Raw genomic sequence first — 12900 nt, forward strand, 5'->3', positions numbered from 1 at the left:
CTAACACTGAACCCCAAGGAACACTGCTTGTGACCAGCTGCCAACTGGGTTTAACTCCATTCACACAACTCTCTGGGCTTGGCCATCCAGCCAGTTTTCTACCTAGTTAAGAGTACGCCTGTCTAAGCTACAAGCAGCCAGTTTTCCAGGTAAAAACAGTGCTGCGGGGAATGTTGTCAAAATCTTTGCTAAAATCTATGTAGACATAGGCTGTAGAAACAGGCTGGGTTTCCTTCATCTGCTAAACAGGTCACCTTTTCAGAAAGACACCAGAATAGTCAAGAAGGACCTGCTTTTCCTAAACCCATGTTGACTGGGCCTGATCACCTGGTTATCCTTTAAGTGCCATGTGATGGCACTCAAGATGATCTGCTCCTGGCACTGAGGTCAGGCTGACAGGCCTGTAGTTTCCCAGATCCTCCTTCTGGCCCTTCCTGTAGATGAGTGTCACATCATTGGCTAATCTCCTGTCAACTGATACCTCTCCAGTTATCCAGGACTTCCAGTGTTATAGAAGAACAGCATCATCATAGAAGAAAAAGATCATCAAACACAGGAAGCTGCTGAAAGATATGGAAATGAAAATATATTTGATCCTTTTCATGTGACAAAAATGTCAAGCCAGGTTAGATATTATGCCTTTTATTTAACTGTTTATACTCAAAAGCTACTTTTGTTTTGCTGGGTTGAACATGAGTACCATATTTCAGAGATATCATGGGAGGATGCATGCATTTTGTAGATATTCTGTGGAGAGGCAAGAAATCTAGGAACACTGGAAACAGACTGAATCATAAAGGAGAAAACTACCACACCCTCAAGCAGACCATTTTTAAATAAAAAGTGAAAGCTAATGGTATCTGAAGGACACAACATGAAATTTCCCATCTGTATTAAAAAATACAAAACTTGGGTATTTCTGAGCCAGCTAGAATTACCAAATGATTCCCTTGGCTTTGTTCAGAAAACCATGAGTCAAGTTTCAAATGTGGAAGACTGGAAGTGTTCAGACCTGTATACTTACCTGAACTAGCAGTCTGCAAATGCTTCAAAGCTTTCCACTTTTCTTTGGCAGGAAGCAAAATTGATTAAAATAAAAAAAAAAAAAAATCACCAAAACACTCTTATTCAGCAAATAGGCAGGAACACTGCATCACTGTTACAGTGGATACATCCAATGCATTTAGCTTGCCTGTGGTCACAACACCTCAGTAGCAGTCTAAGGAACCGGTGCTGATTTGTGAGTTTGGTCAGAGCTGCCAGAATTTTTCTTTCCACACACTGATAGGTGCTGCCAGCTAGGTTTGGGCTCTCCTGCTTTTAGTATTTGTTCTTATGCCCTTTGCTACAGCTATGCTTGAATTTACAGGTAGTGACAAATACTCATCTCTTTGTGAAGGAAATCTTGCAAGGGCAGCACCATTTTTCTTACTGTCTTGCTGTAGACTTGCTGGGGCCTGAAATCTGAGATTGGGGAGAGGTATTGCCACCCAGCACTGCTCAAATCTAGGCATCGCAGTGTAGTTCAAAACCTGCTTGCCTTCTTCCTGCTGCCGGAATAAGGCTCATCTGGACTTCCAGGTCAGGATCTGTACAATAAATTTCTCTCTTTTGTGTTACTAAACTTTTTCTGCCTCTGAAGAATTTACAGGGCTGGTGGTGTAGACGTTTAAGCTTTTCTTTTTTTTTTTTTAATTCTGCCTAGCTTACTGATTTTGGTACAGCAAGAGGTATTGAACCCTAGCAAATGGGGCTAGTGAGGACAATAAGTTATTTAGCCTTGTCTCTTTCCCCAAGGCAGGATCAACAAGATCTAACCCTCCTTGACAGATATGCAGCAAACCTGTTCTTAAAAACCTCCCACAACAGAAATTCAACACTCTTCCTCAGGCAATCTTTGCCAAAGCAGAACTCTTCTTACTGCTGAAAAGCCTTTCCTAAGGACAAGCCTGGATCTCCCTTGCTGTAACTTAACCCCTTGACTTCTTGCCTTATCCTCAGAGGAGATAGAAAAGCATTTATTATTTTCTTCTTTGCTGCAGGCTTTGGCATATTTCAGGGCAGTCATTGCCTTTCTGCATGGCCTCCTGTGGGCTGTATATTCCAAGTCTTTTAATGTCCCTCCCACCCTGGTCCACTCCCCTCAGTCCAAGACCATGTTTGCTGGATCTCAGATTGCTCTTGTTGCCCTCCTGAGGGCTCTCTCAGGCCCGTATATTGTGGAACAGCTTTTTTTTTCTGCTTGTGCTGGAATGCCTATAGTTGTCTCTTGGCCAAGGCACGTTCGACATTCAGCAACTAAACCATAATTTTGGTTTAGAAGGCTTTAGGGAGACAATGCATAAATAGTGTCTTGCGACCACTGTGTACTCACTGAAAGGGGAAGATGTTGGAGAGTTGCCTGGCTTGGGCTTTAGACAAACAGAATTGCTTGGGTGTTTGCTTCCATGGCAGACAATAGAGAATAAAGCTCTGCAGTAGAAGAGGGGAGCTATATGAGTAGTGTATTGTGCACACATGCGAGCTTAGGCCCTCCGGTGCTAAACATGCAAGAGGCATCTCCAAACAGTGCAGTGTTTGAGCCAGAGCACAAGTATGAAATTCCTGGCGTCCTAGCGGCCAGGCTCCTCCATGCACATTGCCTGCATTAGCAAGAGCAAACACCAAAAATGTCCAAGAAACAAGACTAAAAGCACTCAAACACAGTGGCCCTCTAAGCTGCTTCTTTGTAATGCAGTTTTATTTTTATATGACGGTTAGTGTGAATATGAGAATGTTCTTGCTTTCGCCCTGCTGCCTTCCCTCCCCTCTACCGCGGTGCATTTTAAATCAAGCTGTCCTCTGTAGCTCTGCGGCAAATCTGCACATTTCTGGTTTTGCTCTTTCAGAGGATAATTTCTCCTGTTTAATGAGATCTGAGAATGAAGTCAGGCATGAGTTGGAGAAAGGTCACAGCATGTGCTCAAAGGTATATTAACTACTGTTAGAGCTGGCATCCATCGACTTCCATGAGGACAAAATTAAGCAGCAAACAGTAAATACTTCCACTAGCACTTTATTACAAGCAGGACCATTTACAATGAATAAGAATTTGAGAAGCTTCAAGGATGAAATGGGGATGCTCACGAATAAAAAGAAAAGTCTTGCTACTTAGACTTAGAATGTGATTCCAGTCAAGGTTAATGGGGAAACAGTTAATGAGGGGTACAGAATCCAAAGCCTGCATTGATGCCATATTGTGTCTTACACAGGTAATTAATGCTACTGACTACTGCTAAATGGCTTTACCTGAGCACATTTTGTCTAGCAGGAACTTTAAATCCCCCACGCTGTATACAGGAGCACTCTCCTGATGCTTTATGACTCCCACTAATGCTGAACAGGCTAAATCAGAACCAATTTCTTCCAGTCGTTTCCAGGATGGTGATTTGCATCCATCACCACCACAATGCATCTATCATTCAGGGCCCAGTGGTGCAGTGGCAAGTTTGGCATTGGCTTCACAGGGGGCACGATCAGCCCCCTTGAATGCATGTAGTCAGAGAAGAATGACATTTTGCCACTTAAGCAGCAACTTCACAGCAGGAGTGTTGTGGAAAAAAAGGCAGCTTCCTCTTGGCAAGTCTTTTTTTCTATTGTCATCTTCCCTTGTTGTGTTTTAAGTTTATTTTTTGGGTAAATCACTTTTCTACAAGGTCCAGGCAAATATTGCCGCTCAGTGGCCAACACAGTGAAAAATAAAAAGCGGCTGAAGGTGGAGGCAGACTGTGAGTCATCCTGTGCCCGGGCAGAGAATAAAGATGCAGACCTATAGACAGCTAAAACCAGCTCCCTCCATTCACATGTCATCCTGGAAGTTGAATTGTGGTGAGTGCCTGCTGTGGGAAGAGGAAGACCAAGTTGAGATGATTTTGAAGGAAGGAGGGAGACTGCTTAGGGCTTACCCTTTGGTTCTGTTGTTTAAAAATATTTTGTTTTCTTTTCCTTGCACAAAGGCTTTAAAGTAGGGCATTTGTATACACTGTTCTTTCCACCCAGTGCTCATTGTATTGACAGAAATCACTTCAGCTGAACAGTTTCATCAATGTCCTCGAGTCTGCTTGTAGGTGGCATCCGGAGGGCAGATTCCACTCTTATCCAAGACCAAGGCCTATTCCATTACTGTCTTCAAAACATCTCCCAGGTGCACTTAGGCATTACTTTTCTTCCCAATCCCTTCTTCCCCCCCTCCTTTCTCCTTCTGTTCTGAATAAAACAGTTTGAAAAGCCCAGGCCAAATCCTCAATTTCTTTTGGGTGAGGAGTAACAGCTTGACAGGATTAGTCTCCAGTTCCACCTGTCCTTGAGGAGTTTGAAAACACTGAAGAGGGACAGTTGCTCCAGTGCCATGTTACCACACAGCACTGACTGCTGCAGAATTACATCTATCGATTGTGGTGTAAGAGAGCATGTTTCATCAGCTTTTAATTGGGCTGACTCCTAAATAGGATAGGGTCAAAGCAGGTTGTGCTGCTGAGACTAAACAGCCTTAGCAAGTGGAGGTAAATGTCTCATAAACAGGTCACAATTTATATCCTTTTTGAATTTCTTAGGATCTGGGATTTATAGCCTTCCTGGAAATCTTGTGCTCTGGCTTAGAGGAACAGAAAAATGATGCAAGGTTTGTGCACAATTCCAACACGTGTTTGCCTTCCTGTGCCTTTAAGTGTTATTTCACTTGTTTTGACTTACGATTATGCACTTCAGAGAGTGCCCATCTGTGTCCTTAGAAAACCACACCAAGCCAGTAGCTTTCCATGTGCCATCCTAGTAAGTCTGAGCCAGACAAACTCCCTGCTGGATTCTTCTGTTTATGGTGTCTTCCTCATCAGAATTCCTGCTCTCAGCTAAAAGCAGAAGCTGCAAAGCAGTAGCACAATTGGAGTCAAAGCAACTTGCAAGAGCTGAAGATTTGCCCACCAAATCTTGTGGTAGGGGGGAATAAAAATCACTTTGTTTGAGCTTCCTGCTCTTGTCCATCTCTCTAGCACTGGTGAAGATTAGAGTTCAGTTAATAAATTCCTCTCATTGCATTCAGGAGAGGCTTGTAGAGTGACCGAATGAATCTGAAATCTGCTGATGGTAGACTACCACTCCCTCCCTTCTCTCATTTCTAAATGTTTAATTTTGAGAATCTTAGATAGAGTTTGTATTACTTCAGATTCACCATTATTTTGGGGGAGCATATTCACATTCTGCAAGAAACTGAGTGTTTTTTTGACTTGGAGAACTGGGTGTGAATTAGAAATTCACTTAATCCTCTTTTTATATCTTTTAGTCATCTACTCATTGGATAGCTGGTGCAAGAAGAGGCAGATAAGGTGATGATAATAAGCAGAATAAATTTAGATATGTTGGATATTTCACACGAACAGAAATTTTGTTATGCTAATCCACTTGCCCAGCTTCTGACCCAAATTTATAAATGGAGGAGATGTGTGTGTTTCCTGCTGTAGCCTAACTTTCCCTAGTGTTTTTCCTGCCAGATTTTAATGCTTGCTTTTTTTTTTTTTAAGACACAACCTGTTTTCAGTGGTATTTAGAAGCTGTTTCAGCTGTAGAAACTAATTCCTCTGAGGATTTAATCAATCAATGGACCAGAGTATTTGGGCCCCTCTATACAAAATGCTGATAATTACAATCCTATTCTGGCTAAACTAGCATAGGGTTAAGGTTAATGAAAACTAACTAAATAAATAAGAAGCAGCACACCATCCCCACCCATAACTTGTCTGGCGAGTGTAAGAGGGTGGCTGGTTTGCGAGCAGGAATGCTTATGAACCTGATTGTAGAGTGGCTAACGTGAAAACCTTTCTAATCCTAGTGATTTTAACTTGCTTGCATTCCTTTGAAGGTCTCCCTCCTTGGTGGGTATTGAGGATCTATTGCCATGATGCATTTTCATACTGCATTCCCCAGGAGTTAGCACTTGCCATGGAGACCTGCACTTTGTCTTTTAAGCAGATAAAAAGAGAGGTCAGTCAGATGTAATTCCCCAACTCCTCATATAAACAATTTAACCGCTGCAGCAACATACTTGCTTGGAATTACTCCCTCAGATTCAATTCCCTTTTCCTGCTCCACTTGTAAAAATGGTTAGTGTCCTCTATAAACTGCTGCTCAGCCAGGTCCAAAGCTTGCTGTGGAGCTGTAGAATAAATGTTAATCTAATACAGGTTACTGGGTCAAATGCAATCACAGGCTTGTGGGAAAAGCTTAATACTGTTCTGCTGCTTCTAACACAGTAAACCTGGATATTATATGATAGGTTAAATACCACTGAACCATAGCAAGAATTTTCTTGAAAGTAGGATTTAGTACAAAGGAAACTACACTGGAAAAGTGACCTAGGATTGACTTTGCTCTCTGAGAGCATTCTAAGAAGCTAAGGTATGCTGTGAAAATTATCTCCTTGAAAACATTAGGTGCGAAAATCCCTAGGTCAGAGAATGGCCAGCTACAACAAGGATGATTCAGCTAATAAAAGGTTTCGTGTGTTTACCTTCTTTTTGTAGGAAAGCTCATTTTGCTTTTTTCTTTTCACAGTGATTGTGAAGCCAGTATGATGTGGTTAGCTCCAACTCCTGATAACTGAGATTGTGGGAATACACACTTAAAAATATATCTCTATCACTCTTATGTGAGTGCTGACAAGTTGCTTATTTCCTACAGGCTGTCTTGTTTCATCCCTTGCTGTCATGTACCTCTCTGTTTCGCAGTGATGTTAGTTTGCCACGATATTTCACTGTCTTTAGTGCAGGTTTTCTTCGTACCCAGTGTTGCTGAGGTCAGAGTCCTCAAGTCCTTAAGTGGAGATTTGAAGACCCAGTCTCGCACAAAGACATGGCTCGGTAGGTGCTAATCTGTCCTAGCTGAGAGGCTGGACCAGTCTCTTTCCATACTGTGTATTATCTGCTTCTCCTTCTTTAAGGAGTTCTTTACAGTCCTGCTGTTTTATTACAGAATGGGCACAAAGATGAAGTGTTGGGGCTTCTGCTTTATGTTTGTTTAAAAAACTGCATTGATAAATCGTTTTAGGGAGAGGACTTTGGATGATGCAGGAGGAAGAGGACACTTCAGCATGCCAAGGCTGTGAGAGCAGTTGAGTGCAGACATCACTCAGATCAGCCTGAACTGTTAGCAGAAACGTAGCAGTTACAATGGGATGTACATCATACAATGGTGTATGAACATCATAGTGCTTTGCTAGACAGTAAAAAAAAAATAAAAATAAAATCCCACTGTATCAGGGCACTGAAGTGTCAGAATGCTGCCCCAGCAGGCTGTATTTACAGAGTAGTGTTAAACCTTATTATACATGTGGGTGGTTAGAGCCAGGGTCAAACTAGTCTGTGGCAGAAACAAGAATTTAGTTGATCTTTTGGATTTTTTTCTTTGCCTTTGTTTTTCATTTTGCTGGGAAGTTTCATGCTGCAGACAAACTTCCGGGGCAAGACTTTATGTAGAGAGCTGTGTACAGCAAGCACTACTGTACCTTGGCATGTCTCAAACACTGCTTTTCAAATTTTTATTCAGAAATGCAAGTTAAGCCACTTCAGCCTTTGCATACGAGGTGAATGCAAGGTGTGCCCAGAGTCTCTAAATTAAATGGGTGGGCTGTGGGGTCAGGAACTTCTCTCTGTTTCATAAAAAAGATACAGGCCAACCCTAGCCATACACAGGAATTTCCTAATTGGGGTGTGTTGGCCCTGTATGGTAGCCAGTTGGATGTTTCTAGCTGCCCCCACTTTGGTTTTCTGCTGAAATACCATGAGTCAACTTCCAGTGCCATTGTTTGAGCAAGAGCTGGAGGATGGTCCCCATGTGTTTGAGACAGGACTGGGCGCCTGGAGACCACTAAAAGAAAAGGGACTGCTCATATGGTTGATCTGCAGGGAAACGAGGGGCATATATCTTGAGGAGGTGGAGTTTCAAGAGACCTTTGGAGCAAATTAATCGGGGGAGTGAGGTTTTATCAAATGATGTCAGAGCTTTTGTAAAGGTGTGCCTTTTTGGTTTTGTTTTTTTTTTTTTTTTCTGGGAAAGTGCAAGAGTCTGCTGATCAAATCTGTGCTGAACAACAGAAAATGCTTTGTCCGTGCTATTTTCTTTGTGTCAGCCACGAGACCCTCTTAACCTCTTGTCCCCAAACTCTCTTCTTTTCGTCTTTTGCCAATGTTTTGTTACATTAGATAACCTCCTTCAGAGTAGGCAGGCCATCTTCTTTCCCTCTCCTCTCCCAACGTTAGTCGGTCTTTTTCCTTTCCTCCCTGTTCTATTCTTCACTTAAGTGTATACTTTCTCCTCCTGTGTATTCTTCATCCAACTGCATTTCTGTCATCTGCCCATTTCTCATGTACCTTATGCAGACATCAACACCTCTGAGTCTCCCTCATTCTGAAGGATCTGATGCATTTAGCAGATGTCCCTCCTCTGCTCTAACAGGGGTTATCCAAGACACACACGCCTTCATGCAGCTGGAAATCTGGGAAGAGGAGAATGTCTGACATTGCTGGTCAGTCACCCCTTCCTTCCCCCTCTCATCTTTAGAGCCAATGTTATAACCTGATTTTATTTGTTGGGCAGTTGATGAAGAAATATCAGCTCGTTCATTAGCTCAGAGAGGATGACCTGATCCTGCTGAAAGCTAAACTCTTGCTGAATTTCACCTCTACTCTCTCACTTCTGTTATACTGTGTGGTGCTGCTTGGCACTTTAAAAAAAAAAAAACAAAAAAAACAAAAAAAACAAGTTTATAACTTGTTCTTTGAAAGAGAAGAGAGAGAAATATCTCAATAGCTACCACATACTGACTCTATAGGGCTTCTGTGTTTTGTTTTTTAAAAATCTTATTTTCTTCCCAAACCCTTCTTCCCCAGCAGCTGATCAGTAGCCCAGACCTTGGTGAAATGAAAGCTTTCATAGTTTAAACTGGAAATGCTGATGTGTCTATATGCAAAAAATAAGCATCTGCTTGTCTTTCTAACTCTCTCCAAAAAATCCTGAGCTGTATGGTAGTTCTGATCAACGTTTTATAGCTGGTGGATTCATTAAGACTTCATGCTTCACCACAGCGAATGCTCTTGGCACACAGAGTGTAAAGGTTTGCTGTGTGTCCCCAGTAGAAAAGTATGGTGTGTGCAGCTCTCGTCAGGCTCTGAAGCTGAAGTGTGAAAGGCAGAAAGAAGGCTGACCAAAGCAGAGGTCATGGATACAAATTTTCTAGATTCTTGCAGGGGTGTGTCCTTTCCCTTTAAGGAATAATTTAAAAAAAATGACATTTTAGAAGAGCATTTGCTAAGCTCTGCATGTTCTGTGTATTTTAGTGTGTGAACAAATTAAATTATGAAAGGTAATGTATTAGTGATTTGACAGTAATGTGGAATCTTGGAAGCATTAATCGCTAATGCGTGTTTCATAATTTCAGCTAAATGATCTCTGTTGAAATGCAAGAGAGGCAATTGAAAAATTCCTTGAGATTACAGTGAAACCCTGTACTCTAATGCAGATTACTTTGATTTACTGCAAAATATTGCAGGGCAGTAGGAAGTGTTCACAGCAGCTTTGTTTAGTAGTTACAGTAGAGACGTGTGATGAAATGGTAAATTCATATAGGTATTCATCCTGTAAAAGAGCAGTCTCATTTTTCATCTTCATATTACATATTAAAAGAAATAAAACAGAACAAAAAAAATCCACTTCCCCCCCAAAAAACCCAAAACTTTTCCCCACAAGTAGTAGTTCCCCCCCAACAAAAAAAACAACCAACAAAAATCTAGATTACAACATGCTACTTTTATAATTTATTATTTGTATTTTGAAAGTATTTAGAGACCCTAACTGAGCTCTGGGTCCCAGGAATCAAGTGGCCATTCAGACAGTGCATGTCCTGAGGAGGAAAACTGGAGAAGCTTAATCTCACCCGTGAAGTTGTTTTCCACCCAGGTATCCCTAAGCCTAGTTAGTCCCATTGCCCAGGAAAATCACCAGTCCTGCAGTAATGAAAAGAAGGGCGATACATCCATTTGACAGGATGGCAACCTCCCAGGTTCAAAACTGATGCCTTGAGCATGACTTGTAGAAGAACTGGCAGATAGCTCACAGTCTGTGGGAGAAATGCCCCAAAATAAGCAGGTGGCTGCTTTTTCCTCTGGCTGCAGTGGGGTAGAACCACACACTGATGTTCTCGGCAGCGTAGTGGGCTGACCCCTTCATGGTGAGAGCATGGATAACAGTATTGAGTAAGACATAACCTTGCTTCTGGGTGTTCCTTCCAGCAGATGGAAGCAGGGTGGTGGTGGTGCGGAGGAGCGGTGTTCAGATTACAGCTATTTGAATAGGAGCAGTAGTACTACTTGCTTTCATAATTTTGTGTGAACTCTAACCTGTTGAAAGCTGGAATGTCAGCCGTATTCTGCAAAGTCTCTCTTAGTACCGTAGTGATCTGCCTATGATGGCAGTTCATGCAAATCTTTGTCTTTTCTGTCTGAGGGATCTCACAGCAGTGAGAGTTAACCATGGTGACATTTAAATGGGCATAATTAGTTTTCAGACCTAACACAGAAATCAAATGAATTCAGACCTCTCCTACAAATCCCTACAGACTCTATACCTCTCCTGTGGATCCATCCTGTCTATAAATTTAGTCATAGGTGTTCTTGAGCTACAGGCTTGTCTTTGCATTTGTGGGCCCAAAAAGCTTTATTTTATTTGCAGTGGAAGCTAAGATTCTTAGGTGTCTCATCTTAGCTACTGTGCAGAAAGACACCTGCTTGCTGAGCCACCACCAGGCTGTGGCATTCACCTTCGATGTGAAGCATTATCAGTTTTCAGCTGATGAATCCTGCATTGTGCATGGATTAAGGAGATCTTAAAGCCTGTTCTGTTGGTAACTGACTCCACTGTTAGTTAAGAATTGGTGCTTCCACAGTGCGGCATTTCTTCAAGTAATATTCTTTCTGCTGAGTAATCCTGGTGACCTCAGGGAGACTTCATTACTGCCTCTTCTGCATAACATCGAGTGTATGAAGTAAGTTTTATTTAGGAAAGTAAAGGTGAGAGGATTGGGCTCCGTTCCAATGGCAGCAAAATTGGCTGTGAAGTGTTAAGATGATATCTGACTCCTCTTTCATCAGAAACCATAGAGTACAGCTGTTTAATGCATATTAAGTAGTGGAGAAGCATAAAAAAGAAATTTCCCCATTGAAATTACTTTACTCAGTGTGAGGAAAAACAAGGCTAGCCCTTATAAAACCAGAATTCTTTCCAAATGAAGAAAATATTGCACATCATGTTAAAACCACTGTGCTTACTGTGTGACACATACTTCCTATGCTCTCTGGAGGGTCTACATTTCCCAAGTCACTTACAGAAGCCCAATAAATAAATGGACAGCTACTGTTTATAAAGAAATTCCAGCAGAAGCCATATGGACTCTTAATTTCACTACAGTGCTAGAAAACTGATGAGTTTCTTTGTGTAAAACCTTTAAAAGGACTCAGTGGGCTCTTTATGTCTGCCCAAAAAGAGCTTTTCAGGCCTGCCCATGAAATTATGATTGTCCCAGCAACTTCCATAAATATCTCTGTATCACTATCCCTTTTGACTAGGGCTGCTGAGTCTTCATGAAATGGCAGAATCTCTCATCCTCCTTTTTAAAATTGATGGTACTTAAAAGAGAAAGGATATCCCTGCATTTGAGGTAAATATAGAGACTTCTCTGAGGCTGTGTGGGTGAAAGGAGAGCAAAGATTTGTCTCCTAGTGCAATATTTTCAACACCTTTTATCTGATTCAGTCGTTGTTATACTTGATTGATTATATGTGATGCACGGATCAGTATTGGGACCAGTGTTGTTTAACAGCTTTGTCAGACATGACAGTGGGATTGAGGGCACCTTCAGCAAGTTTGCCCATGACACCAAGCTGTGCGGTGTGGTTGACATGCTGGATTGAAGGGATGTCATCCAGAGGGACCTCAACAGGCTTGAGAGGTGGGCTTGTGCAAATTTCATGAATTTCAACAAGGCCAAGTGCAAGATCCTGCACTTGCGTCAGGGAAATCCCAAGCACAATTAGAGGCTGGGTGGAGAATGGTTTGAGAGAAACCCTGAAGAGAAGGACTTAGGGGTGCTGATCGACGAGTAGCCAAACATGAGCAGGTAAAGAGCACTTGCAGCCTAGGAAGCCAAAGATGTGTGACCTGCAGGTTGAAGGAGGTGATTCTTCCTCTTCCTCTCCTCTCCCATCAGACCTCACCTGGAGTACTTACTGCATTCAGTTGTCAGCACAGGAAGGAGATGTATCTGTTAGAGTGAGTCCAGAGGAATCCACAAAGATGATGCAAGGGCTGGAGCACCTCTGCAATAAGGACAGGCTGAAATGATGGGCTTGTTTAGCCTAGAGAAGAGAGAGCTCCAGGGAGACCTTATAGCAGCCTTCCAGTACTTAAAGGGGGCCTACAGGGAAGCTAGGGAGGGGCTCATTATCAGGGAGTGCAAGGACAGCTTTAAGCTGAAAGAGGGGAGTTTTAGATTATATCTAAGGAAGAATTTTTTTACTGTGAGGGTGGTGAAGCAAAAAACAGGTTGTCCACAGAAGTTGTGGATGCCCCATCCCTGGAGGTGTTCAAAGACAGGTTTGATGGGGCTCTGAAGCAACCTGATCCAGTGAAATGTATCCCAGCTCATGGCAGGGGTGTTGAAATTGGGTGGTGTTTAAGGTTGCTTCCAACCCAAACCATTCTATGATTCTATATGGCCATGTCCTGGCCATGTGCCATGTAGAATGTGGCCCCACTACTTCTGAGCTACAAGTAAGTAGATCCAATAACTCTGCATAGAGTGGATATTGGTCATTTGAC

General features: G+C 42.3%; 1 long non-coding RNA gene across 1 annotated transcript in view; it reads left to right on the top strand.

The window, feature by feature from the left end:
* The first annotated feature begins 284 nt into the window (after positions 1-284).
* Positions 285-12900, top strand: part of LOC128851752 (uncharacterized) — a 31476-nt gene continuing 18860 nt past the window's right edge. The window contains exon 1 of the long non-coding RNA XR_008449178.1: positions 285-625. This is a non-coding gene — a long non-coding RNA (uncharacterized LOC128851752). The remainder of the gene's footprint in view (positions 626-12900) is intronic.

The sequence above is a fragment of the Cuculus canorus genome, chromosome 3 (genome assembly GCF_017976375.1).
Source record: "Cuculus canorus isolate bCucCan1 chromosome 3, bCucCan1.pri, whole genome shotgun sequence".
Lineage (NCBI taxonomy): Eukaryota > Metazoa > Chordata > Aves > Cuculiformes > Cuculidae > Cuculus > Cuculus canorus.